The 25,339-nt window shown below is 39.5% G+C and overlaps 1 protein-coding gene across 2 annotated transcripts in view; it reads left to right on the top strand.

Moving 5' to 3' along the window:
• OPHN1 (oligophrenin 1) overlaps positions 1 to 5,896 on the top strand; it is a 268,509-nt gene extending 262,613 nt beyond the window's left edge. For both annotated transcript variants that reach the window (XM_053699027.1, XM_053699026.1), the window contains exon 25: positions 3,439 to 5,896. The gene's annotated coding sequence lies outside the window, so the exon portion shown is untranslated. The remainder of the gene's footprint in view (positions 1 to 3,438) is intronic.
• The last annotated feature ends 19,443 nt before the right edge of the window (positions 5,897 to 25,339 follow it).

Below are 25,339 nucleotides of genomic sequence, written 5' to 3'. Positions count from 1 at the left end.
ATTATTTATTTTAAGTGCAGGGGTCCACACACACACACATATATATATATATATATATATATATATATATATATATATATATATATATATATATATATATATATATACAGGTAGCCCTCGGTTTACGCCGGGGTTCCAGAAGGAATGGTTGTAAATAGAAACCATTGTAAATTGAAACCCAGTTTATAATGTAAGTCATTGGGAAGTGAGGGAGTTAGGTTCCAGGCCCCTCTCAAAATTGTCATAACACCTAATACATTATTTTAAAAGCTTTGAAATGAAGACTTTACATGCTAGACACCATTATAAATCTAATAAAATAATCACACAACACAGACTTCACTTACATTTTCCTACAAACAGTTATTTCTATGCATTCCAATCTGGACTGAGTTATAGACAGGAAGATCTTGTTCCTTTAAAATCTGCTCGATAGCTCAGGTCTGGTTAAACTGATTAATTTCAGCTTGCTTGGCTTTGCTGCAACACAAGCGGACAGTTCCACCTACTGGCTATTTTAATAAATGCACTGCTTCTCAATGCTTTTCAAGAGCAGTCACATGACTGGAAAAAAGGTTGTTATTCTGAAACGGTGTAAATTGAACTGTTGTAAAACGAGGGCCACCTTTATATATATATATATATATATATATATATATATATATATATATATATATATATATATATATATATATATATATACATACATACATACATAATTAAACTAATATTCATAAATTCTATTTTGGACAGATACAAGGCCACTAATTTGAAAGTGGAGAATTCCCCTTTTAAATAGGGGTTATCACTTCCCTCTATGTTTTTAAGAGGTTAGTATTGTGTTCCATTATACATATAGTTTTGTCAAATAGTTGCAGGGACCATAAAGTCAAAGTTAAACTTAAATGGATTGACTAGAGCATGTCAATTTAAACAATTTAACTTCTACTATCAATTTCACTTTGTTTCTTTGCATTCTTTAATAAAGAATAATCCTAGGTGAGCTCAAGAGAGTGTACGGGTCTTTAGCCATTTGGCAGCAGTATATGCAACAATATTTATATCAATGTTATACATAGTTCCAAACACTGCTTCCATAGAATGCCCAAAACACATGCCTACCTATGTTTACTCTTTAACAAATGATACCAAAAGAAGAAAGTAAATTGCATGTTCTATCTGAATAATGAAAGATACATTTTTATTTTTACTGTCCCTTTAAGGGATTAATCCCCATTATTTTGTTTTATTATGTATACAGCTCTGTCAATTAATTGTTGTTACCGTACCATAGTGTTCACCTGGTAACCTGCTGGGTGTGTGAACCCTCGTTTGAAGGATGGCCCCTCCTTTTTCAAAAAAGTTCACTTTCCCTTTTTATTTATTTTTATTTTATGGGGTCCTAGAGTATTTTATTAGCAGAACCCTAAAGTCACCTAGTAGACTGATGATTGTCATTCTTATAACATTCAAACTTTCTATAGAGCATTATGCTCATAATCTGAAAGTTGTGTATTGTTTAAATGAGTGGATTTTCTTTAGGGTTAGTGGCCTCTTTGGTGCCCCTAGTCCCCAATAAAGGACATACACTAGGTAGGCAGGTGCCATGTTTTTTTTTAATGCATGCACCTGTTATAGCTGAAGAAAAAACAACACGTTTGGTGCATTCAACTGTAATATATAAGAAAATAATTGAGTGGTGAATTTTCCATTGTTGGTCATGAGGATATAGGTAAAACAAATAATTAGTAGGCAGCACATCAATATGTGCTAGAGGTGTGTGTGGCGTGTGCTATTGTCAGACCTTTTCAGCTCACAATGCTACCCCAATTCTGATATTCTCCCAATATCAGAGATATACAAAGTGTATGTGGTGGGGGTGGGGAGCGCTAGTAGTATTAGCTGTGAGTAGGACTAGATATTAGTGATAATTGTGTATATATTATCTAATTAATCGTGTGTTTTATTCACAAAATACTCCTGTGTTTTATCAACCTGTCATGTGTCTTCGTGATAGTGAAATGTATTTTGTTCTATATGTATACCTTTAAGAACCTGGTACTATGTTATACCTTCAAATTTCCTGTATCTGAAATTTATCAAATTTTTTTTCTAAAAACTCCTTAGTGTATCATAGTAGTACCCCAGTGCTATATGTATTGTGCTAGTTTTATACCTTTGACAACCTGGTACTGTTTGTACCTTAACACCAGTGCTATATTTTTGCTATCGTTATATACCTTTAACAACCTGGTACCGTGGTATCGGAAAAAATATTTTTACACTCCTTCGTAATATATAGGGATGACGCTAGACTTATGTATACTCAAATATATTTATATTACAATTCACATAATAAATACAATGTTACGCAGATAAAAATGTTGTACAAAATAAAATCAAAATGGTATCATTAACCACTAATTGCATATGCATACATATAAAAACCTGTTGTTCTAAAAAAGGCTACTTAGGTAAGGCTTTTGAAGTAGTATCAAAAACTCCGGAGTACACTCCCTGTGTGTCTCGAATTGAGTTTATGGATTGTATATACAATGTTGCAAAGAGGTGTATAAAACACATGACAGGTTGATAAAACACAGGAGTATTTTGTGAATAAAACACACGATTAATTAGATAATATATACAATTTATAAGCCCTTGAAGGCCGCCTCTATTTTATATACCTTTCACAGCAGGGGATAGCAAGCTCATGTAGGCCATATAGATAGCATTGTGATCACGCCCGTGGCTAGTGGCAGACACTGCACTAATTGGCTAAAATGCAACTATATGCAAAATATCTAAAAGTCATGTGATTAGGGGTGGTCAGAAGATGCTTAGATACAAGTTAGTCACAGAAGTAAAAAGTATATTAATATAACTGTGTTGGTTTTGCAAAACTGGGGAATGGGTAATAAAGGGATTATCTATCTTTTTAAACAACAAAAATTCTGGTGTTAACTGTCCCTTTAATTTTATACAGCAGTTTGTAAATCTGCATTGTACACAGAGATGTTCTTCCTTTTAATTGCTGTTCGAGTTAGAACTGTTATTACCACTCATTATTCCTGTGGTTTTTAAGATATTTACCGTTGTTTGACGTTTTTCTTTTTATGTAGTGCTTAATAAAATGTTATTGTATATCTTCAGTATCTTCTGTCCATTTACCTCAAGAAGAATGTTCTAATTATTTTCAGATTTTCTTATTTTGTTTGTTTCTGTTTCTATTTATGTTTTAAAGAAGGAAAGATTGTGAATGGTTCAGGTATTCTGCATTTAAACAAGGCAGCAAAACAAATAGAAAACATGAATGTAGTAAATACTGTATTTAGGTCTGGGCGTAACTAGGACTACGACCATTGTTTGGATCCTTGTGATTCATAAATGACCAGTTGTTGAGATACATTATTCTAATTTTTGTTTGCTTGGTTGTAGGATGTGACGCTTATTTTCCCTGGCTGGTCCCAGGAAAGGCTCCATTGGTTTCTCTGAAGAGCTCCTCGCAGGACGTTGAGATTAGAGCATATCATGCAGTGGGTTTGTGAATTAATCCATCCACCTCCTTCTATGTTGTATCTGAGGGACGTTACAAGAAGTGTTATTTTATTTCTCTCATGCCTGGTAGCATCGAGGACTTGTAAAAGCTCTGTTATTACAAGAGGGGACCTGTGATGTCCTCTGTACATAATGTCTATTGCATGCAGGTCTTTACAATGAGATCTGTGTACTGAAAAGAGGGGACTTTGTATATGATCTGCTCTCACCACCCCAGCTCCACTTGCTTTCCACTAAAGAGCCAGAAATGACCAGGTTGAAATGAGAATCTTCTACATATATTGCACTTAAATTGTTGACGGCCGTGTCAGCATTAGAGCTAATATTTATTGTGTAAATAAAAACAGATGAATGAAGATTTCGAGTAGAACAACAAATATAAGAGAATGCACACTTTGTTATATAGTGGCAGAGATCACACACGGCAGCTGCTGTAACACAATCAGTGATATTAAAGCAGAAAAACAAACAAACTGCTGTGACCACAAATGGATTCTTGCTTATGTTTGTAAGAAAGCTTTGTTCATAAATTCTTATGTATTCATATAGCAGACTGTGAGCAGATACGACCACATATACAATCATATTGTATGTTTTAAATTATCAAACCCTACTGTGCTGTATTTATGGTCTCTCTGTTTATCCAACATGTAGTCTTAGAATGAACCATCTCTACTGAAAGGGATGCCCATATGTCTATAACTTTCTCAGTAACATACTGCAGTATTCTGTCTTTCCTCTTATGTGCCATCCCATTAAAGAGTCATTAAACAGATTTTGTATGTGTAAAAACTGTGCTTGTCCAAGCTCCCTAGGAAAGCCATAAATAAATATTTTTTGATCATGAATGCTGCAATACAATAACTGGTTTAGGCAATTTGCAGCATTTTGAAAAATACCTGATTTACAGAATTTAATCTTTCGCTACTATAGGGAACCCTTTAACCCCTTTGTTCCCATTCTTCTTTGGCAGCCAAGGCACTACATGTTTCCTACCTTTTTAATATATGTATTTTATGATGTAAAATTACACTAAGAAATATATGAATGTGACTGTATTTACAGTTTTCTATGAAAAACTATTATTTTCCTCCAGCAGCAAATCTGAATCATTCCTTCTGTGAAAACTCAAAATCGCAAACATTAAATTGGCAGCTCTCACTAATGTTATGGGAATTTTTAATTAACTCTGAGTATTTGATAACCTTAATTTCCCTGGATTTTAAAATACCAGTCTAAGTGCCTTAGTGGAGGGTTGTTTACACTGATATGGGTGTGAGGAGTCCAGATTGGGGGGCGTGGGCCTACATTTGGCAATACAGAGAACTCTGGAGCAGTCACAAGTTGTTTAGATAAATCGGTACAATCTAATGTTGACCTACAGTTTACTCTGATTCCTGCACCTCGCTATAAATCAGACCATTTTGTTTGGCTTTTTTTCTGTTGTGCACTACATGGGTTAACAAACATTTATATCTTTACACAGCAACATCCTTCAGAATTCTGGAACAATATCCACTGATGGGAGGGGGAGGTATTTAAAAATGTTCTGTGGCAGCCATCATCATAAATGCCTGTGCTACATTATCTCAGATACTTGATATTCCTAAACAATTTGAAGCTTAAGATCCTTAATTAAAGACCTATTGTTCTATTTATTAGATATTTCACTGTCAGCAAAGGATCCTAAATGCCTTTTGGTGAAGTCAATTGTCAAACTGTGATTATCACATTACCACTCTGTATATCTGTCGTCTTCTAGAAATATCATAGATCCTTTTTCATGCTATCTTCTGTTATAAATAAATGGGCACACTTTATTATTCAAACATTACCTACACTGCCGGAAAGTGAAGTGGCTTCAATCACACAGTGGCATCACAGTAGTTTTTCATCCTATGAGAAATAAAGTTGGTCTTATGTATTTTCTTTAGATTTGCATTGTATTCCCATGCAAGAGAAAGTTTACCAAACTAAAGCTGTTTGTGTTAATATATAGAATGAGAAGGAAACAAAATCAAAAGTAAATACATGATTAAAAGAAGACACCAGGATATTTTAACTCTTGCCCTGCTGTGTTAAACTACTGCTCAATGCAGTTAGAGTACACGTGTTTTGCTGTTGATTCCATTCTACAGCCAATCAACATTTTAATTTTAAATATTTTTTACAGTGCAATGTTCCTTAAACTTGTTTTGTGTTTTTGTGAATAGCTTTGTAAAATGTACTCTGTACATATTTTATTGTCTTGTCTACTTTATCAAGTATCAAACTTTCAATGTGTTTAATGAAATGAAGGAAGGAAAAAACAAAATAAATATTGTGTTTCAAAAAAGTATTCTTGGTGCTTGTGTGATTAAAATGTTGCTAGTGGAAACTGTGTTTTTGGGGTTAGTTATATCATTTTAAATATGTCACCAGATTTGCGCACAAATGTGGTCTCTTTTTTTCTAATATTCTAAAATTCCATTGCATTAGGCTAGAGTATTGTTTTTTATGTCTGATAAAATTCTCTCATATAGATTTTTTATGAAATTAGTTTTTCATTTATGTGTCTATAAAGCTTTGCAAGTCTTAACAACCTACCGTCCTTCCTTTTCAAGCGTTACAACTTCTCAAATCAGACTAGTGCTTTTACAGAACCTCTGGCTTGGTTTTAAAACAAGTATATTTAATCAAAGATAATGTGATAAAGGTTTTGTGTGCTTGTGCTCAGACATGCGGATGTGCAGAGATCTATAACCCCCAACCCCCCTCAGTTAAATGACCCACTGGGAGTAACACCTTGGGGTAAGTGCGGGCTGTATACAGATGCAGACTCTGATTGGTTGCTTTGGCTTCATGTTGAAATAAAAAAAGCTTCTGCAAGGAGACTGGTCAGGTGGACAAATTCTAATACAAAATTATCAACAAATAGATCATTATTACTCCCTTTATCAGGATGCCTTGCTCTTACATTAAACACAAATAAAAATGAATCTATTCATGTTCTTTTAATTGTGCTAAAGTAACGGGTGAATATATATGTGATCAATTACTTTAGTTTGTATTTAATTAACTATATCTGCAATCTGTTTTCCAGCATCAAAATTGCATTATATTTTGTGAAGATGAATAATAGAAAATTCCATATATATATTTCTTCTGTTATGTGTGATCAGTCCACGGGTCATCATTACTTCTGGGATATTATCTGCTCCCCTACAGGAAGTGCAAGAGGATTCACCCAGCAGAGTTGCTATATAGCTCCTCCCCTCTACGTCACCTCCAGTCATTCTCTTGCACCCAAAGACTAGATAGGAGGTGTGAGAGGACTATGGTGATTATACTTAGTTTTTAGAACTTCAATCAAAAGTTTGTTATTTTACAATAGCACCGGAGCGTGTTATTACCTCTCTGGCAGAGTTTGAAGAAGAATCTACCAGAGTTTTTCTTATGATTTTAACCGGAGTAGTTAAGATCATATTGCTGTTTCTCGGCCATCTGAGGGAGGTAAAAGCTTCAGATCAGGGGACAGTGGGCAGTTGAATCTGCATTGAGGTATGTCGCAGTTGTTATTTTCTGAATGGAATTGATGAAAAAATCCTGCCATACCGTTATAATGAACATGTATGTATACTCTACACTTTAGTATTCTGGGGATGGTATTTCACCGGAATTACTCTGTAAAAGTACATTAAACCTTTTATTAGGTATTTTTCATGTTAAACGTTTTTGCTGGAATGTAGAATCGTTTGCATTAATGAGGTACTGAGTGAATAAGTATTTGGGCATTATTTTCCACTTGGCAGTTTGCTTGTGTTAATTATGACAGTTTCGTTTCTCTCTCACTGCTGTGTGTGAGAGGGAGGGGCCGTTTTTGGCGCTCTTTGCTACGCATCAAAAATTTCCAGTCAGTTTTTCTGCATGATCCGGTTCATCTCTAACAGAACTCAGGGGTCTTCAAACTTCTTTGAAGGGAGGTAGATTCTCTCAGCAGAGCTGTGAGACTTATATAGTGACTGTGATTTAAAACGTTGTTTAAAATTTAATTAGTGTTATTTTACTAATGGAAACAAACCTTTGCTAAAAAGTTGTGTTGTTTGTTAAGAGTGATGCTATAACTGTTTTTCAGTTCATTATTTCAACTGTCATTTAATCGTTTAGTGCTTCTTGAGGCACAGTACGTTTTTATTAAATAAAATTGTAACCGAGTTGCATGTTTATTGCTAGTGTGTTAAACATGTCTGATTCAGAGGAAGATACCTGTGTCATTTGTTCCAATGCCAAGGTGGAGCCCAATAGAAATTTATGTACTAACTGTATTGATGCTACCTTAAATAAAAGCCAATCTGTACAAATTGAACAAATTTCACCAAACAGCGAGGGGAGAGTTATGCCGACTAACTCGCCTCACGTGTCAGTACCTGCATCTCCCGCCCGGGAGGTGCGTGATATTATGGCGCCTAGTACATCTGGGCAGCCATTACAGATAACATTACAAGATATGGCTACTGTTATGACTGAAGTTTTGGCTAAATTACCAGAACTAAGAGGCAAGCGTGATCACTCTGGGGTGAGAACAGAGTGCGCTGATAATTCTAGGGCCATGTCTGATACTGCGTCACAGCTTGCAGAGCATGAGGACGGAGAGCTTCATTCTGTAGGTGACGGTTCTGATCCAAACAGATTGGATTCAGATATTTCAAATTTTAAATTTAAATTGGAAAACCTCCGTGTATTACTAGGGGAGGTCTTAGCAGCTCTCAACGATTGTAACGCTGTTGCAATACCAGAGAAAATGTGTAGGTTGGATAAATACTTTGCGGTACCCGGCGAGTACTGACGTTTTTCCTATACCTAAGAGATTAACTGAAATTGTTACTAAGGAGTGGGATAGACCCGGTGTGCCGTTCTCACCCCCTCCAATATTTAGAAAGATGTTTCCAATAGACGCCACCACACGGGACTTATGGCAAACGGTCCCTAAGGTGGAGGGAGCAGTTTCTACTTTAGCTAAGCGTACCACTATCCCGGTGGAGGATAGCTGTGCTTTTTCAGATCCTATGGATAAAAAATTAGAGGGTTACCTTAAGAAAATGTTTATTCAACAAGGTTTTATATTACAACCCCTTGCATGCATCGCGCCGATCACGGCTGCGGCAGCATTTTGGATTGAGTCTCTGGAAGAGAACCTTAGTTCAGCTACGCTGGACGACATTACGGACAGGCTTAGAGTCCTTAAACTAGCTAATTCATTCATTTCGGAGGCCGTAGTACATTTAACCAAACTTACGGCTAAGAATTCAGGATTCGCCATTCAGGCACGCAGGGCGCTGTGGCTAAAATCCTGGTCGGCTGATGTAACTTCTAAGTCCAAATTACTTAGTATACCTTTCAAGGGGCAAACTTTATTTGGGCCCGGTTTGAAAGAAATTATTGCTGACATTACAGGAGGTAAGGGCCACGCTCTACCTCAAGACAAAGCCAAAGCTAAGGCTAGACAGTCTAATTTTCGTCCCTTTCGGAATTTCAAAGCAGGAGCAGCGCCAACTTCCACTGCACCAAAACAGGGAGGAGCTGTTGCTCGTTACAGACAAGGCTGGAAGCCTAACCAGTCCTGGAACAAGGGCAAGCAGGCCAGTAAACCTGCTGCTGTCCCAAAGACAGCATGAACCGAGGGCCCCCGATCCGGGACCGGTTCTAGTGGGGGGCAGACTCTCTCTCTTCGCCCAGGCTTGGGCAAGAGATGTCCAGGATCCCTGGGCGCTAGAGATCATATCTCAGGGATACCTTCTAGACTTCAAATCCTCTCCCCCAAGAGGGAGATTTCATCTGTCAAGGTTGTCAACAAACCAAATAAAGAAAGACGCGTTTCTACGCTGTGTACAAGATCTATTATTAATGGGAGTGATCCATCCGGTTCCGCGGTCGGAACAAGGACAAGGGTTTTACTCAAACCTGTTTGTGGTTCCCAAAAAAGAGGGAACTTTCAGGCCAATCTTGGATTTAAAGATCCTAAACAAATTCCTAAGAGTTCCATCGTTCAAAATGGAAACTATTCGGACAATCTTACCCATGATCCAAGAGGGTCAGTACATGACCACAGTGGATTTAAAGGATGCTTACCTTCACATACCGATTCACAAAGATCATTACCGGTATCTAAGGTTTGCCTTCTTAAACAGGCATTACCAGTTTGTAGCCCTTCCATTCGGATTGGCTATGGCTCCAAGAATCTTTACAAAGGTTCTGGGTGCCCTTCTGGCGGTACTAAGACCGCGAGGAATTTCGGTAGCTCCGTACCTAGACGACATTCTGATACAAGCTTCAAGCTTTCAAACTGCCAAGTCTCATACAGAGTTAGTTCTGGCATTTCTAAGGTCGCACGGATGGAAAGTGAACGAAAAGAAGAGTTCTCTCTTTCCTCTCACAAGAGTTCCATTCTTGGGGACTCTTATAGATTCTGTAGAAATGAAGATTTATCTGACAGAAGACAGATTAACAAAGCTTCTAAATGCATGCCGTGTCCTTCATTCCATTCAACTCCCGTCAGTAGCTCAATGCATGGAGGTGATCGGCTTAATGGTAGCAGCAATGGACATAGTTCCCTTTGCACGCCTACATCTCAGACCGCTGCAATTGTGCATGCTGAGTCAGTGGAATGGGGATTACTCAGATTTGTCCCCCACTCTGAATCTGGATCAAGAGACCAGAAACTCTCTTCTATGGTGGCTTTCTCGGCCACATCTGTCCAGGGGGATACCGTTCAGCAGGCCGGACTGGACAATTGTAACAACAGACGCCAGCCTTCTAGGTTGGGGCGCTGTCTGGAATTCTCTGAAGGCTCAGGGACAATGGAGTCAGGAGGAAAGTCTCCTGCCAATAAACATTCTGGAATTGAGAGCAGTTCTCAATGCCCTTCTAGCTTGGCCCCAGTTAAAGACTCGGGGGTTCATCAGGTTTCAGTCGGACAACATCACGACTGTAGCTTACATCAACCATCAAGGAGGGACAAGAAGCTCCCTAGCAATGATAGAAGTATCAAAGATAATTCGCTGGGCAGAGTCTCACTCTTGCCATCTGTCAGCAATCCACATCCCGGGAGTGGAGAACTGGGAGGCGGATTTCTTGAGTCGCCAGACTCTTCATCCGGGGGAGTGGGAACTTCATCCGGAGGTCTTTGCCCAAATACTTCAACGTTGGGGCAAACCAGAGATAGATCTCATGGCGTCTCGCCAGAACGCCAAACTTCCTCGCTACGGATCCAGATCCAGGGATCCGGGAGCGGTTCTGATAGATGCTTTGACAGCACCTTGGAACTTCAGGATGGCTTATGTGTTTCCACCCTTCCCACTGCTTCCTCGATTGATTGCCAAAATCAAACAGGAGAAAGCATCAGTGATTCTAATAGCGCCTGCATGGCCGCGCAGGACTTGGTATGCAGATCTAGTGGACATGTCATCCTGTCCGCCTTGGTCTCTACCTCTAAGACAGGACCTTCTGATTCAGGGTCCATTCAAACATCAAAGTCTAACTTCTCTGAAGCTGACTGCTTGGAAATTGAACGCTTGATTTTATCAAAACGTGGTTTTTCTGAGTCGGTTATTGATACCCTGATACAGGCTAGGAAGCCTGTTACCAGAAAGATTTACCATAAAATATGGCGTAAATACCTATACTGGTGTGAATCCAAAGATTACTCCTGGAGTAAGGTTAGGATTCCTAGGATATTGTCTTTTCTACAAGAAGGTTTAGAAAAGGGTTTATCGGCTAGCTCATTAAAGGGACAGATTTCAGCTCTGTCCATCTTGTTTCACAGGCGTCTGTCAGAAAATTCAGACATCCAAGCCTTTTGTCAGGCTTTAACTAGGATCAAGCCTGTGTTTAAAACTATTGCTCCACCATGGAGTTTAAACTTAGTTCTTAACGTTTTACAGGGTGTTCCGTTTGAACCCCTTCATTCCATTGATATAAAATTGTTATCTTGGAAAGTTCTATTTTTAATGGCTATTTCCTCGGCTCGAAGAGTCTCTGAGTTATCAGCCCTACATTGTGATTCTCCTTATCTGATCTTTCACTCAGACAAGGTAGTTCTGCGTACTAAACCTGGGTTCTTACCTAAGGTAGTCACTAACAGGAATATCAATCAAGAGATTGTTGTTCCATCCTTGTGTCCAAATCCTTCTTCAAAGAAGGAACGTCTTCTACACAATCTGGATGTAGTTCGTGCCCTCAAGTTCTACTTGCAGGCAACTAAAGATTTTCGCCAAACTTCTTCCCTGTTTGTCGTTTATTCTGGACAGAGGAGAGGTCAAAAAGCTTCTGCTACCTCTCTCTCTTTTTGGCTTCGTAGCATAATACGTTTAGCCTACGAGACTGCTGGACAGCAGCCTCCTGAAAGAATTACAGCTCATTCCACTAGAGCTGTGGCTTCCACTTGGGCCTTTAAGATTGAGGCCTCTGTTGAACAGATTTGCAAGGCTGCAACTTGGTCTTCGCTTCATACTTTTTCCAAATTTTACAAATTTGACACTTTTGCTTCTTCGGAGGCTATTTTTGGGAGAAAGGTTCTTCAGGCAGTGGTTCCTTCTGTATAATGAGCCTGCCTATCCCTCCCGTCATCCGTGTACTTTTGCTTTGGTATTGGTATCCCAGAAGTAATGATGACCCGTGGACTGATCACACATAACAGAAGAAAACATAATTTATGCTTACCTGATAAATTCCTTTCTTCTGTTGTGTGATCAGTCCACGGCCCGCCCTGTTTTTAAGGCAGGTGCATATTTTTTAAATTATAATTCAGTCACCACTACACCCTTGGTTTCTCCTTTCTCGTTGGTCTTTGGTCGAATGACTGGAGGTGACGTAGAGGGGAGGAGCTATATAGCAACTCTGCTGGGTGAATCCTCTTGCACTTCCTGTAGGGGAGCAGATAATATCCCAGAAGTAATGATGACCCGTGGACTGATCACACAACAGAAGAAAGGAATTTATCAGGTAAGCATAAATTATGTTTTTTTTAATTCATACTGTAAAATGAAATACCCAAGAGACCTTAGGGGTGAAACTGTGAATGTTTGGGCAAACCATTATATTTGAAGGGAGGTTAGTTTCCCTGGTGCCTCATGGATGGCTGCCCCTGGATAGTGATAACTTATCTGAGCTTTGGTTTTTAGCCCATTGTGGAACAATAAGCTTCAGTTATAAAGTATATTCCTCTTAGTTGAGTCATACAAATATTTCAACTTAAAAAACTCAATATTCCCCAGCTATAACCTCTATAGCTCTCTGATTAAAGGGACGTTAAAGTCATTGCAAATTCAGCAATTAAAGGGACATTCCAGTCAAAATTGAAATGCACATAGATGAATTACATCTTTGAAAATAAACATATTTGCAATATACACGTACAGTATAGGCAAAAATGTTTCTAGTAAAAGCTATCACTGTTTTAGTGTTAACATTTTTCTCTGCGCACGTGCATGTGAAGCATAGCTAGATCTTCTCAGTGCACCAGCATTTTAAATACTGCAGCTATTTAGAGGGCCAGTGGGGCTTGTATCATGTCAACAATTAACAAATTAAGTCATTACCAGATGGTACAAGCAACTTAGGCTCTCTGAGCAAGTGCTGTGTATAAAATGCTGGTGCACGGTGCATACTTAAATATGCTTTTGAAACAGCTGTAGCTTTTATTAGAAACATTTTAGCTAATACATGTATATCACACAAATGATTCTATACAAAACTGAAACACATCCATGTGGATTCCAATCTTGGCTGGAATGTCCCTTTAAGCACTACATTGCAAAAGAAATGTTTTAAAACCATTTACCACTGATGTTCTGTCACAAATTAAGAGCAGTGCAGCTATACTTGTCTTGAAAAGTCTGGGGAGTCCATGTTCCTGGCCTTTGCTTTGGCCAGTTGGGCGCAGAATTAGGCTTGTGCTGTGAGATAACCAATTACTGTGTAGAATGTTGCAGGCTCAGGTAAAGGTCACTATACTTAAGAATGATTTGGGCACTTTAGCTTCTCTGAGGGAAGTGGAACAATAACACAAAAAGTAGGCAAAATAAATAGCCTAGATCCAGTGATGATTAACCTTGGTAGCCCAAATTTTTTGGAACTACATTTCTCATAATGCTTAGACACTCTGCAGTCTAGTTGGGCATCATAGGAAATGTAGTTCTGAAACATCATGCATAGGTTAGCCTTCACTGTCATAGATCTGCTTATGAAAGCAATACCCTGTGGAATAAATCAGCATAACATCGCAATTTGAGATTTGTACCCGTTCCTCTTCATATCCACAAGTTATGAGTGACTCTACATTATAGTCAATGAAGCAGGATCTATCTCGTAACTGTAAAGGATACCAGGATCACAAAAAAGCCTTAAAAATGCTACAAAGCATTTGAATTAAAATGAAAAAAAAAAATTAATTTGATAAAACAGTCCACAGTAACAAATACACAAAAGAAAACTTGAAAAATAATAGAAGAAAACTAAACAAAACCATGAGATGTGATTCTTCTTGGGACAATAGAGTCTTTATGTATTCCACATACTTTGGCATTAGAGTAGATGTAAATACCCTGGTTGCTCATGATCAGACCAAAGTCTCCAAGACTCCTTTCCTTCTATCCAGAGAGAATCATTTTCTAGAACAAAACAGGCGTGAATATTTTACCCTTATTTCTCCAACATAGGTGTGTCCGGTCCACGGCGTCATCCTTACTTGTGGGATATTCTCCTCCCCAACAGGAAATGGCAAAGAGCCCAGCAAAGCTGGTCACATGATCCCTCCTAGGCTCCGCCTACCCCAGTCATTCTCTTTGCCGTTGTACAGGCAACATCTCCACGGAGATGGCTTAGAGTTTTTTAGTGTTTAACTGTAGTTTTTATTATTCAATCAAGAGTTTGTTATTTTGAAATAGTGCTGGTATGTACTATTTACTCAGAAACAGAAAAGAGATGAAGATTTCTGTTTGTATGAGGAAAATGATTTTAGCAACCGTAACTAAAATCCATGGCTGTTCCACACAGGACTGTTGAGAGCTACTAACTTCAGTTGGGGGAACAGTATGCAGTCTCTTGCTGCTTGAGGTATGACACATTCTAACAAGACGATGTAATGCTGGAAGCTGTCATTTTCCCTATGGGATCCGGTAAGCCATGTTTATTACGATCATAAATAAGGGCTTCACAAGGGCTTATTAAGACTGTAGACTTTTCTGGGCTAAATCGATTCATTATTAACACATATTTAGCCTTGAGGAATCATTTTATCTGGGTATTTTGATATAAGAATATCGGCAGGCACTGTATTAGACACCTTATTCCTTAGGGGCTTTCCCAAAGCATAAGCAGAGCCTCATTTTCGCGCCGGTGTGGCGCACTTGTTTTTGAGAGGCATGGCATGCAGTCGCATGTGTGTGGAGCTCTGATACTTAGAAAAGACTTTCTGAAGGCGTCATTTGGTATCGTATTCCCCTTTGGGCTTGGTTGGGTCTCAGCAAAGCAGATACCAGGGACTGTAAAGGGGTTAAAGTTTAAAACGGCTCCGGTTCCGTTATTTTAAGGGTTAAAGCTTCCAAATTTGGTGTGCAATACTTTTAAGGCTTTAAGACACTGTGGTGAAAATTTGGTGAATTTTGTACAATTCCTTCATGTTTTTTCGCAATTGCAGTAATAAAGTGTGTTCAGTTTAAAATTTAAAGTGACAGTAACGGTTTTATTTTAAAACGTTTTTTGTACTTTGTTATCAAGTTTATGCCTGTTTAACATGTCTGAACTACCAGATAGACTGTGTTCTGAATGTGGGGAAGCCAGAATTCCTATTCATTTAAATAAATGTGATTTATGTGATAATGACAATGATGCCCAAGATGATTCCTCAAGTGAGGGGAGTAAGCATGGTACTGCATCATTCCCTCCTTCGTCTACACGAGTCTTGCCCACTCAGGAGGCCCCTAGTACATCTAGCGCGCCAATACTCCTTACTATGCAACAATTAACGGCTGTAATGGATAATTCTGTCAAAAACATTTTAGCCCAAATGAACACTTGTCAGCGTAAGCGCGGCTGCTCTGTTTTAGATACTGAAGAGCATGGCAACGCTGATACTAATATCTCTGAAGGGCCCCTAACCCAGTCTGATGGGGCCAGGGAGGTTTTGTCTGAGGGAGAAATTACTGATTCAGGGAACATTTCTCAACAGGCTGAACCTGATGTGATTGCATTTAAATTTAAGTTGGAACATCTCCGCATTCTGCTTAAGGAGGTATTATCCACTCTGGATGATTGTGACAAGTTGGTCATCCCAGAGAAGCTATGTAAAATGGACAAGTTCCTAGAGGTGCCGGGGCTCCCAGAAGCTTTTCCTATACCCAAGCGGGTGGCGGACATTGTTAATAAAGAATGGGAAAGGCCCGGTATTCCTTTCGTCCCTCCCCCCATATTTAAAAAATTGTTTCCTTTGGTCGACCCCAGAAAGGACTTATGGCAGACAGTCCCCAAGGTCGAGGGAGCGGTTTCCACTTTAAACAAACGCACCACTATACCCATAGAGGATAGTTGTGCTTTCAAAGATCCTATGGATAAAAAATTAGAAGGTTTGCTTAAAAAGATGTTTGTTCAGCAGGGTTACCTTCTACAACCAATTGCATGCATTGTCCCTGTCGCTACAGCCGCATGTTTCTGGTTCGATGAGCTGATAAAGGCGGTCGATAGTGATTCTCCTCCTTATGAGGAGATTATGGACAGAATCAATGCTCTCAAATTGGCTAATTCTTTCACCCTAGACGCCACTTTGCAATTGGCTAGGTTAGCGGCTAAGAATTCTGGGTTTGCTATTGTGGCGCGCAGAGCGCTTTGGTTGAAATCTTGGTCGGCTGATGCGTCTTCCAAGAACAAGCTACTTAACATTCCTTTCAAGGGGAAAACGCTGTTTGGCCCTGACTTGAAAGAGATTATCTCTGATATCACTGGGGGTAAGGGCCACGCCCTTCCTCAGGATCGGCCTTTCAAGGCAAAAAATAAACCTAATTTTCGTCCCTTTCGTAGAAACGGACCAGCCCGAGGTGCTACGTCCTCTAAGCAAGAGGGTAATACTTCTCAAGCCAAGCCAGCTTGGAGACCAATGCAAGGCTGGAACAAGGGAAAGCAGGCCAAGAAACCTGCCACTGCTACCAAGACTGCATGAAATGTTGGCCCCCGATCCGGGACCGGATCTGGTGGGGGGCAGACTCTCTCTCTTCGCTCAGGCTTGGGCAAGAGATGTTCTGGATCCTTGGGCGCTAGATATAGTCTCCCAAGGTTATCTTCTGGAATTCAAGGGACTTTCCCCAAGGGGGAGGTTCCACAGGTCTCAGTTGTCTTCAGACCACATAAAAAGACAGGCATTCTTACATTGTGTAGAAGACCTGTTAAAAATGGGAGTGATTCATCCTGTTCCATTAAGAGAACAAGGGATGGGGTTCTACTCCAATCTGTTCATAGTTCCCAAAAAAGAGGGAACGTTCAGACCAATCTTAGATCTCAAGATCTTAAACAAGTTTCTCAAGGTTCCATCGTTCAAGATGGAAACCATTCGAACTATTATTCCTTCCATCCAGGAAGGTCAATTCATGACCACGGTGGATTTAAAGGATGCGTATCTACATATTCCTATCCACAAGGAACATCATCGGTTCCTAAGGTTCGCATTCCTGGACAAGCATTACCAGTTCGTGGCGCTTCCTTTCGGATTAGCCACTGCTCCAAGGATTTTCACAAAGGTACTAGGGTCCCTTCTAGCTGTGCTAAGACCAAGGGGCATTGCTGTAGTACCTTACTTGGACGACATTCTGATTCAAGCGTCGTCCCTTCCTCAAGCAAAGGCTCACACGGACATCGTCCTGGCCTTTCTCAGATCTCACGGATGGAAAGTGAACGTGGAAAAGAGTTCTCTATCTCCGTCAACAAGGGTTCCCTTCTTGGGAACAATAATAGACTCCTTAGAAATGAGGATATTTCTGACAGAGGCCAGAAAATCAAAGCTTCTAGACTCTTGTCGGATACTTCATTCCGTTCCTCTTCCTTCCATAGCTCAGTGCATGGAAGTGATCGGGTTGATGGTAGCGGCTATGGACATAGTTCCTTTTGCGCGCATTCATCTAAGACCATTACAACTGTGCATGCTCAGTCAGTGGAATGGGGATTATACAGACTTGTCTCCGAAGATACAAGTAAATCAGAGGACCAGAGACTCACTCCGTTGGTGGCTGTCCCTGGACAACCTGTCACAAGGGATGACATTCCGCAGACCAGAGTGGGTCATTGTCACGACCGACGCCAGTCTGATGGGCTGGGGCGCGGTCTGGGGATCCCTGAAAGCTCAGGGTCTTTGGTCTCGGGAAGAATCTCTTCTACCGATAAATATTCTGGAACTGAGAGCGATATTCAATGCTCTCAAGGCTTGGCCTCAGCTAGCGAGGGCCAAGTTCATACGGTTTCAATCAGACAACATGACAACTGTTGCGTACATCAACCATCAGGGGGGAACAAGGAGTTCCCTAGCGATGGAAGAAGTGACCAAAATCATTCTATGGGCGGAGTCTCACTCCTGCCACCTGTCCGCTATCCACATCCCAGGAGTGGAAAATTGGGAAGCGGATTTTCTGAGTCGTCAGACATTGCATCCGGGGGAGTGGGAACTCCATCCGGAAATCTTTGCCCAAGTCACTCAGCTGTGGGGCATTCCAGACATGGATCTGATGGCCTCTCGTCAGAACTTCAAAGTTCCTTGCTACGGGTCCAGATCCAGGGATCCCAAGGCGGCTCTAGTGGATGCACTAGTAGCACCTTGGACCTTCAAACTAGCTTATGTGTTCCCGCCGTTCCCTCTCATCCCCAGGCTGGTAGCCAGGATCAATCAGGAGAGGGCGTCGGTGATCTTGATAGCTCCTGCGTGGCCACGCAGGACTTGGTATGCAGATCTGGTGAATATGTCATCGGCTCCACCTTGGAAGCTACCTTTGAGACGAGACCTTCTTGTTCAGGGTCCGTTCGAACATCCGAACCTGGTTTCACTCCAGCTGACTGCTTGGAGATTGAACGCTTGATCTTATCGAAGCGAGGGTTCTCAGATTCTGTTATCGATACTCTTGTTCAGGCCAGAAAGCCTGTAACTAGAAAGATTTACCACAAAATTTGGAAAAAATATATCTGTTGGTGTGAATCTAAAGGATTCCCTTGGGACAAGGTTAAGATTCCTAAGATTCTATCCTTCCTTCAAGAAGGATTGGAAAAAGGATTATCTGCAAGTTCCCTGAAGGGACAGATTTCTGCCTTGTCTGTGTTACTTCACAAAAAGCTGGCAGCTGTGCCAGATGTTCAAGCCTTTGTTCAGGCTCTGGTTAGAATTAAGCCTGTTTACAAACCTTTGACTCCTCCTTGGAGTCTCAATTTAGTTCTTTCAGTTCTTCAGGGGGTTCCGTTTGAACCCTTACATTCCGTTGATATTAAGTTATTATCTTGGAAAGTTTTGTTTTTGGTTGCAATCTCTTCTGCTAGAAGAGTTTCAGAATTATCTGCTCTGCAGTGTTCTCCTCCTTATCTGGTGTTCCATGCAGATAAGGTGGTTTTACGTACTAAACCTGGTTTTCTTCCAAAAGTTGTTTCTAACAAAAACATTAACCAGGAGATTATCGTACCTTCTCTGTGTCCGAAACCAGTTTCAAAGAAGGAACGTTTGTTGCACAATTTGGATGTTGTTCGCGCTCTAAAATTCTATTTAGATGCTACAAAGGATTTTAGACAAACATCTTCCTTGTTTGTTGTTTATTCTGGTAAAAGGAGAGGTCAAAAAGCAACTTCTACCTCTCTCTCTTTTTGGATTAAAAGCATCATCAGATTGGCTTACGAGACTGCCGGACGGCAGCCTCCCGAAAGAATCACAGCTCATTCCACTAGGGCTGTGGCTTCCACATGGGCCTTCAAGAACGAGGCTTCTGTTGATCAGATATGTAGGGCAGCGACTTGGTCTTCACTGCACACTTTTACCAAATTTTACAAGTTTGATACTTTTGCTTCTTCTGAGGCTATTTTTGGGAGAAAGGTTTTGCAAGCCGTGGTGCCTTCCATTTAGGTGACCTGATTTGCTCCCTCCCTTCATCCGTGTCCTAAAGCTTTGGTATTGGTTCCCACAAGTAAGGATGACGCCGTGGACCGGACACACCTATGTTGGAGAAAACAGAATTTATGTTTACCTGATAAATTACTTTCTCCAACGGTGTGTCCGGTCCACGGCCCGCCCTGGTTTTTTTAATCAGGTCTGATAATTTATTTTCTTTAACTACAGTCACCACGGTACCATATGGTTTCTCCTATGCAAATATTCCTCCTTAACGTCGGTCAAATGACTGGGGTAGGCGGAGCCTAGGAGGGATCATGTGACCAGCTTTGCTGGGCTCTTTGCCATTTCCTGTTGGGGAGGAGAATATCCCACAAGTAAGGATGACGCCGTGGACCGGACACACCGTTGGAGAAAGTAATTTATCAGGTAAACATAAATTCTGTTTTTTTACCATGTTTCATGCATTGTTGCTCTTTTAACAGCTTATCTATAAGTTCTTGTTTCACGTGAAAGATTTTATGTATTGGGAACCTAATGCAACTATAAATGTAAATGACATGAGATACCCAGTAGCAACTCTCTAGAAAATATTAGAAGTGATGCACAATTAATTTCCAACATGATCATAAGCATCTATGAATCAAGCCCAATTATTATATATTGCAAACTTATTTATTTTTAATTATTAATTATTTTTCTTAATTAACATGAAAACCAAATATTTTTCATCAGAGCATGAAATTTGAAACAACTCTCATTTTTTCGTCTATTATTTCATTTGTTGTTCTTTTGGAATCCTTTGTTGTAATGCATACATAGGTAGGCTCAGGAGCAGAAATGCACTACTGGGAGCTAGCTGCTGATTGTTTGTTGCACATATATGCCTCTTCTTATTGGTTCACCCTATGTTATCAGCTAGATCCAAGTAATGCATTGCTGCTCCTTCCACAAAGAATACCAAGAGAATGACGCAAATTTGATCATGGAATTAAATTAGAAAGTTGTTTAAAATTGTATACTCTCTGATTTATAAAAGGTAAAATGTGAGTTTTATGTCCCTTTAATGTTCTTGACAGTAAGATACATTTATATGGTATTACCCTGTGGATACAAAAACAAACTCATTTCTTGGTAATGTGAAGAGCAAAATAAATGCATTTAATCTTTAAATTTGTAAAATACTTGTACTTTGTCATTTAAAAATGATTATTATGCATTTTTTTCCAGACTGCTTCCCCATGGTAGTATCCTTATAAACAACGATGTGGAGATACTTTGGTTACTGATCAAAACAGGATATAGGCTGCTGGAGGGAACAACTTGGGAGGGCTGAAAACAAATGTTCTTTTCAGTGCAGTCTCTATTCCATTAATCCTGTCTGTACATACAAGGCATAACCATATGCTGATTCCACTGACAGAAGCCTGAATATCACACCAAGGGGAAAAAAACAGGCCAAGTATCTCTCTCTGCACACTACTTGAATTGCATTGAGTGTTGCTTATCTTATCTCCTATGATGTGGCCAATTTGGCACAAATATAAATGAGCTTCTGAATACAGCAGTCACTGTGCAGCATGTATAAGGGTCAGGATTCTGACCTCAATGTTAAAAAAAAAATAATCCAACCTGTCTGGGGGCAATTGAAAAAAAACTAAAATATTGTGATTGAAATAAAAATAAATATTTAAAAGTGTCTTCGTTATGTTTAGTTTAAGGGTAGTAAGAAAAAAAAGAAGAAAATATACTCAAATGTTAGAGCATTTTATTATTGCACTATTGTTTGCATATAACCATGTGTTTAACCCATGCAAGGGGATTAAACACATAGTTAAAGTCAGCTATAGTGCAGTAATGCACTACTGTTGTAGTCACCAATCACCAGCTACCTCCTAGTAGTGCATTGCTGCTGCTTAAGGATTTGCACATATGCTTTTTAACAAAGGTTACCAAGGGAAAATAGTACATTTGATAACAAAAGTTACTTTAAAACTGTATTAAAATTGCATGCTCTATCTAAACCATAAACTTAATTTTGATTTTCATGGCCTTTTACAATTTTTATAGGGCTTACATTTGGAATTTTATGTCCCTTTAAATAGTCTATCCCTAGTTTAATGTAACATTATCATATATCCGTTAAAGCTGTACATTTCTTTATGGGATTTAATGCTTATAATGATACCACGTTCTATGATGCATTTAGTCAAGTAAGAGTTTGCTTGTAAGCGCCACTGTGTTCCTCCTTCATGTGCAGTGAGTATTGCTAATGTAATGCACAGCAACCATGATACTTACTGGATATAAGTCTGTGAATTCACAACTCTTAGAAGCAAATATTTTGTTTCTTGACAGACACAACACTGAAAAAGACAATGAAAACAGCTAAAAAGGTACAGCTATATATATATATATATATATATATATATATATATATATATATATATATATATATATATACTATTCCTAAAGCCCGTGTACATGTGCCATTTTTTGCAGAACAGTGGTTCCACCCTTTGCTCTCTCTTTATCCCCCCTCTCTTTTGCTCTTTCCCCTCTCTCTTTTGCTCTCTCTCTCCCCCTCTCTTCTGCTCTCTCCCCCTCTCTCTCTTTTGCTCTCTCTCCCCCCTCTGTTTTGCTCTCTCTCCCCCTCTCTTTTCCTCCCTCTTTTGTGCTCTCCCCCCTCTCTTTTGCACTCTCTCTCTCCCCCTCTCTTTTGCTCTCTTTCCCCCTCGTTTGCTGTCTCTCTCTCTCCTCTCTTTTGCTCTCTCTCTCTCTCTCCCCTCTCTTTTGCTGTCTCTCCCCCCTCTCTTCCCCCCTCTCTCCCCCTCTCTTTCCCCCTTCTTTTGCGCTCACCCCCCTCTTTTGCCCCCTTTTGCATGCTCTCTCTCTCCCGTCTTTTGCGCTCTCCCCCTCTCTTTTGCTCTCTCTCCCCTCTCTTTTGCTCTCTCTCTCTCTCCTCTCTTTTGCTCTCTCTCTCTCTTCCCCTCTCTTCCACCCCTCTTTTGTGCTCCCCCCCTCTCTTTTCCCCCCTTTTTCATGCTCTCTCTCTCCCCTCTTTTTTCATGTCATTGGCAAGAGTCCATGAGCTAGTGATGTATGGGATATACAATCCTACCAGGAGGGGCAAAGTTTCCCAAACCTCAAAATGCCTATAAATACACCCCTCACCACACCCACAATTCAGTTTCACAAACTTTGCCTCCCTATGGAGGTGGTGAAGTAAGTTTGATTTTTTTTCTGTAATATATGCTTCTCAGCATTTTGAAGCCCGATTCCTCTCAGAGTACAGTGAAAGTCAGAGGGATGTGAAGGGAGTATCACCTATTGAATTCTATGGTTTTCCTCGCAGGAAATCTTTTCATAGGTTCTCTGTTATTGTTCGTAGAGATTCATCTCCTACCTCCCTTTTTCAGATCGACGATATACTCTCATATTCCATTATCTCTACTGATAACTGTTTCAGTACTGGTTTGACTATCTGATATATGTGTATGGTGTCTTTCGGTAAGTAAGTATGGTTTGGCACTTTATGTATTAATATAAAGTTCTAAATATATGTATTGTACTTATATTTTCCATGAGTTAGGTTTATGTATATTTCATTTTGCAGAGTATCAGTTTCATATTTGGGAAAATATTTTTCTTACCTGGGTATAGTCTTTTTTCAAATTGACTGCTTTTTCATTAAATTTTCGCGGGCAAAATTATGCTTGCAAGGTCAGAAAATGCTGTTTATTGCGTAATTTTTGGCGTGAGAATTTTTGGCACGAAGGTACGTCCAATGATGCAAATTCTTCATTTCCAGCGTCTTAGTTGACGCCGAGTTTCCTTGCACAAGGTTGCGTCTGCAATGACGCGAGTGTGTAATTTCCGGATGTTGTTAGCGCCAAAAAATTTCATTCTGCGTTGTGCGTCATACTTGGCGCCAAATAATTTAATTATTTAAAACCCCATTTCCTATATGCCTCTTGCCTTTTTCTATGTTCAGAGGGCTATGCGGTTTGCATTTTTTCCCCATTCCTGAAACTGCCATATAAGGAAATTGATAATTTTGCTTTATATGTTGTTTTATCTCTTACATTTGCAAGATGTCTCAATCTGATCCTGTCTCAGAAACCACTGTTGGAACTCTGCTGGCTGATAACAGTTCTACCAAAGCTAAGTGTATCTGTTGTAAATTTGTGGAGATTATATCTCCAGCTGTTGTATGTAATAGTTGTCATGATAAGCTTTTACATGCAGAGAATGTATCCATCAGTACTAGTACAATGCCTGTTGTTCCTTCAACATCTAATGTACATGATATCCCTGTGACTATAAAAGATTTTATTGCTGATGCGATTCAGAAGGCTTTGTCTGCTTGTCTGCCTTCTAATAAACATAAAAGGTCTTTTAAAACTTCTCATAAAGTTGATGAAATTTCAAATGACAGACAACATACTGAATTATCCTCCTCTGATGAGGATCTATCTGATTCAGAAGATCCTACCTGAGATATTGACACTGACAAATCTGCATATCTATTTAAAATGGAGTATATTCGTTCCTTGATAAAAACATAATTTATGTAAGAACTTACCTGATAAATTCATTTCTTTCATATTAGCAAGAGTCCATGAGCTAGTGACGTATGGGATATACATTCCTACCAGGAGGGGCAAAGTTTCCCAAACCTCAAAATGCCTATAAATACACTCCTCACCACACCCACAAATCAGTTTAACGAATAGCCAAGAAGTGGGGTGATAAGAAAAAAGTGCGAAGCATAAATATAAGGAATTGGAATAATTGTGCTTTATACAAAAAAAATTATAACCACCACAAAAAAAGGGTTGGCCTCATGGACTCTTGCTAATATGAAAGAAATGAATTTATCAGGTAAGTTGTTACATAAATTATGTTTTCTTTCATGTAATTAGCAAGAGTCCATGAGCTAGTGACGTATGGGATAATGACTACCCAAGATGTGGATCTTCCACGCAAGAGTCACTAGAGAAGGAGGGATAAAATAAAGACAGCCAATTCCGCTGAAAAAAATCCACACCCAAAAATAAAGTTTAAATCTTATAAAGAAAAAAACTGAAAATATAAGCAGAAGATTCAAACTGAAACAGCTGCCTGAAGTACTTTTCTACCAAAGACAGCTTCAGAAGAAGAAAACACATCAAAATGGTAGAATTTAGTAAAAGTATGCAAAGAAGACCAAGTTGCTGCTTTGCAAATTTGATCAACCGAAGCTTCATTCCTAAATGCCCAGGAAGTAGAAACTGACCTAGTAGAATGAGCTGTAATCCTTTGAGGCAGAGTTTTACCCGACTCGACATAAGCATGATGAATTAAAGATTTCAACCAAGATGCCAAAGAAATGGCAGAGGCCTTCTGACCTTTCCTAGAACCGGAAAAGATAACAAATAGACTAGAAGTCTTTCGGAAATTCTTAGTAGCTTCAACATAATATTTCAAAAGAATGCAATGATTTCTCCTTAGAATTCTTAGGATTAGGACATAATGAAGGAACCACAATTTCTCTACTAATGTTGTTGGAATTCACAACCTTAGGTAAAAATTTAAAAGAAGTTTAAAAAAAATCAGAAAAGGAGACTCACAAGAAAGAGCAGATAATTCAGAAACTCTTCTGGCAGAAGAGATGGCCAAAAGGAACAAAACTTTCCAAGA

This window comes from Bombina bombina, chromosome 1 (genome assembly GCF_027579735.1).
Source record: "Bombina bombina isolate aBomBom1 chromosome 1, aBomBom1.pri, whole genome shotgun sequence".
NCBI lineage: Eukaryota > Metazoa > Chordata > Amphibia > Anura > Bombinatoridae > Bombina > Bombina bombina.
The sequence above is the reverse complement of the archived record's forward strand: the minus strand, read 5'-3'. Positions and strand labels throughout refer to the sequence as shown.